The 4135-nt window shown below is 38.1% G+C and overlaps 1 non-coding gene across 1 annotated transcript; it reads right to left on the bottom strand.

Annotated features, from left to right (window-relative positions):
- Positions 1-2806: 2806 nt before the first annotated feature.
- LOC118154883 (U6 spliceosomal RNA) lies at positions 2807-2913 on the bottom strand. The gene has a single exon (XR_004745133.1). It is a non-coding gene; the product is annotated as a U6 spliceosomal RNA (small nuclear RNA).
- Positions 2914-4135: the final 1222 nt, after the last annotated feature.

Here is a 4135-nt window from a genome sequence, read left to right as displayed (position 1 = left end):
AGAGTCAAAATCTCTTTGTTTCATGAACAATATATGAATGATTCACAAGCAGATAAGCAAAGATAAATTATCTTTCAACCCGTTGACTACTACCCCAGTTGCTTACTACCTACCAATACCCGTGAGAGGAGGGCAGAGGATACTGTATCAAGGAGTTATCCAAATGCTTTTCTTCATCTTTTGTCTGCTGGCCCAATGGCTCTTAACTACATAATTCAGACCCCACGAGTTCTGTGGCAGCTCCTCAGGAGTCATTACGCGGTAATGGGAAGAGGCAGAGGGAGAGTGCGGCTCAAAAGTGTCCGCAATATTTTAGCTACTTCACATATGCAAGTTTCATTTTAAAATTTCTTTTAAGGAAGATCTTTGCAATATATGGGCATATATGTACATATATAAAGAAAGAAAGACAGAAAGAGAGAGAGACACTGAAAACTACCACCCATAGCTTAATGCTTATCAGTCTCCAGAGGCCAAAAAAAGTCTGCAAACCTAGTAATAATGTTTAGCAAATGATTTGTAATATTACAAAATTATAAACAGTCAATTTTAGCACAATGAATTAACTTTTAAAAAGGTGATTTGTGATTGAATGTTTCGTTAACCTGCTTTAGAGAAAATATACGATTTACATCTCAGGGTGCTCAGAATAACTGGCCAGCAATTACATAGGTTTTTATAACAACAAAAAGAATAAAGAAATTAATTAATACAGACAAACCTTGTTTTATTGTGTTTCTCTTTCCTGTATTTCACAGATACTGCATTTTTTGCAAATGGATTTGTGGCAACTCTGCACGAGCAAGTCTATCGGTGCCACTTTTCCCACAGCATGTGCTCACTGCATGTGTCTGTGTCACATTTTGATAATTCTTACAATATTTCAAACTTATTTTTTATTATTATACCTGTTGTGGCTATCTGTGATTAGTGATCCTGGCTGTTACTATTACAATTGTTTTTGGGGCACCACAAACTGAGCCAACATAAGAAGGCAAACTTAATCAATTGATGTGTGTGTTCTGACTTCTCCATGGGACTGATGATTTTCTTTCATCTCTCTCCCTCTCCTAAGGCCTCCCTATTACCAGAGACACAATAATACTAAAATTAGGTCAATTAATAACACTACAATTACCTCTAAGTGTTCATGTGAAAAAGAGTCACATTTCTCTCACTTTTCATCAAAAGCTAGAAATGATTTTTTTATTTTTGAGGAGGGCATATCAAAAGCTGAGACGGGCCAAAAGCTAGGTTTCTTGTACCAGTTAGCCAAACTGGAATGCAAAGGAAAAGTTCTCGAAGGAAATTAAAAGTCATGCTCCAGCGAACACATGAATGATAAGAAGGCAACACAGTATTGCTGCTGACATGGAGAAAGTCTAAGTGGTCTAGATAGAAGATCAAACCAGTCACAACATTTTCTTAAGCCAAAGCCTGTTTCAGAGCAAAGCCCTAACTCTCTTGAATTCTATGAAGGCTGAGAGAGGAAGCTGCAGAAGAAAAGTCTGAAGCTAGCAGAGGCTGGTTCATGGGTTTGAAGGAAAAAAGCCATCTTCATAACATAAAAGTAAGGGGTGAAGCTGCAAGTACTTAAGGAGAAGCTGCAACAAGTTATTCAGAAGATTTAGCTAAGATCATTGATGAGCATGGCTACAACAAATTTTCAATGTACATGAAACAGCTTTAAATTAGAAGAAGGTGCCATATAAGGCTTTCATAGTTAGAGAGGATAATTCAATGTCTGGCTTCAAAGCTTTAAAGGACAGGCGGTCTGTTTGTTATATTTGAGTCAAATGCAGCCGGTGACTTTACACTGAAGCCAACGATCTTTTACAATTCCAAAAGATCATTGGCTTCAACTTAAAGTCATCAGCTGCATTTAGGGCTCTTACGAAATACGCTAAATCTACTCAGCCCGTGCTCTACAAATGGAACAAAAAAGCCTGCATGACAACACATCTGTTTAGAGCATGGTTTATTGATTATTTTAAGGTTCAGATTGTTCAGACCTACTGCAGAGGGAAAAAAGATGCTTTTCAAAATATTACCAATTATTGAAAATGTAAGTAGGAACTTAAGAGCTGTCATGGGGATGTACAAGGAGATTAATGTTGTTTTCATGCCTGCTGACACAGCTACTATTCTGCAGATCAGCGATCAAGGAATAATTTTGACATTCAAGTTTTATTAATTAAGAAATACATTTCATAAGACTCTAGCTGCCCAAGATAGTGATGCCTCTGGTGGATCTGGGCAAAATAAATTGTAAACCTCCTGGAAAGGATTCACCATTGTAGATGTTATTAAGGACATTTGTGATTCATGGGAGGGGGTCAAATATCAACATTAACAGGAGTTTGGAATAAGTTAATTCCAACTCTCATGGATGACTTTGAGGGGTTCAAGGCTTCAATAAAGTAACTGCAGATGTGGTACAATGAGCAAGAGAAGTGGAGCCTAAAGATGTGACTGAATTGCTGCAATGTTATGATAAAACATTAATTGATGAGGTGTTATCTCTTATAGATGAACATATGTCTCTTATGGTTTCTTGGGATGGATCTACTCCTGGTGAAGATGTTGTGAACATTGCTGAAATGACAACAAAGGATTTAGATCAATCCCCAGACTTAGTCGATAAAACAGCAGCAGGCTTTGAGAGGATTAACTCCAATTCTGAAAGAAGTTCTACTGTGGGTAAAATGCTATGAAACTATCATATGCTACATTCCTTTTGTGAAATCACAAAAGGAATGTATTAGAGTCAATCAATACAGCAAACTTTATTGTTGTCTTTTTTAAAAAAACTGTGGAATGCTTCATGAATTTGCATGACATCCCTGTGCAGGGACCATGCTAATCTTCTCTGTATTGTTCCAATTTTAGTATATGTGCTACCAAAGCAAGCACTGTGTTCTCTTATTTTAAGAAATTGCCACAGCACAGCTGGGCGTGGTAGCTCACACCTATAATCCCAGTACTTTGGGAGGCTGAGGTGGGCGGATCACTTGAGGTCAGGAGTTCAAGACCAGCCTGGCCAACATGGTGAAACCCTGTCTCTACTAAAAATACAAAACTTAGCTGGGCATGGTGGTGTGTGCCTCCCAGCTACTGGGGAGGCTGAGGCAGGAGAATCACTTGAACCTGGGAGGTGAAGGTTGCAGTGAGCCAAGATCACACTATTGCAATCTAGCCTGGGATACAGAGCGAGAGTCTGTTGAGAGAGAGAGGAAAGAAATGAAAAGAAAAGTTGCCACAGCCACCCCAACCTTCAGCAGCCACTGCCCTGATCAGTCAGCAGCCAGTAACATTGAAGCAAGACCCTCTACCAGGAAGATAACATGACTCACTAAAGGCTCAGGGGATCATTGGCCTTTTTTTAAGCAATAAAGTACTTTTTAATTAATGTATGTATGTTGTTTTTTAGACAAAATGGCATTGCACACGTAATAGACTATTGTATAGTATAAACATAACTTTTATGTGCACTGGGAAAGAAAGAAATTTGTATGACTTGCTTTATTGCAATATTTGCTTTATTGCAGTGGTTTGAAATCAAACTTGTCATATTTCTTAGGTATATCTGTACTTTAAATAAAGAGGTTAGTTTGAAAGACCAAACTGATTCAAAGCATGGGAGCTATATTGAAAGAAAGGTCATTACAAAGTTGTCAGATTTTCTTCCCCATTAGGCTTTTTGCCTTCTCAGCACTCTAATTTCTACAACCTCTCTTGATCCTCACTAAACTCCAAGTTATGTAGAGCATGTAGTGCTGTTAGATGGAAACATCAGCATCCACAGAGTCTTCTGACTAGGCCTTCAAACATGTGGCAGAGCCAGGAATCCTGGACCTGTGCTCCATCCACTAACACTTCTCTAAGGGCTTATAGAAATTACCACCCTTGAAGAAACAAGTAAGTGTCTAACAGTGCCACTCAGCTATAAAATTGGATTAAAGGTTATTATTTAATTAATTCATATTAACAGTGCTGACAGTAACTGTATACTCAACAGATATTTAATAAGAGTATCACAAGCCATATGTGAAGAACACTGTTAAAATAATTACATTAGGATTTCACAGCATCCACCATCAGGATTCCTCCTCTGACAACAACAGAGGAAACCTTT

This window comes from Callithrix jacchus, chromosome 6 (assembly GCF_049354715.1).
Source record: "Callithrix jacchus isolate 240 chromosome 6, calJac240_pri, whole genome shotgun sequence".
Classification (NCBI taxonomy): domain Eukaryota; kingdom Metazoa; phylum Chordata; class Mammalia; order Primates; family Cebidae; genus Callithrix; species Callithrix jacchus.
Note: the sequence above shows the minus strand (reverse complement) of the source record. Positions and strands in the feature narration are given on the sequence as shown.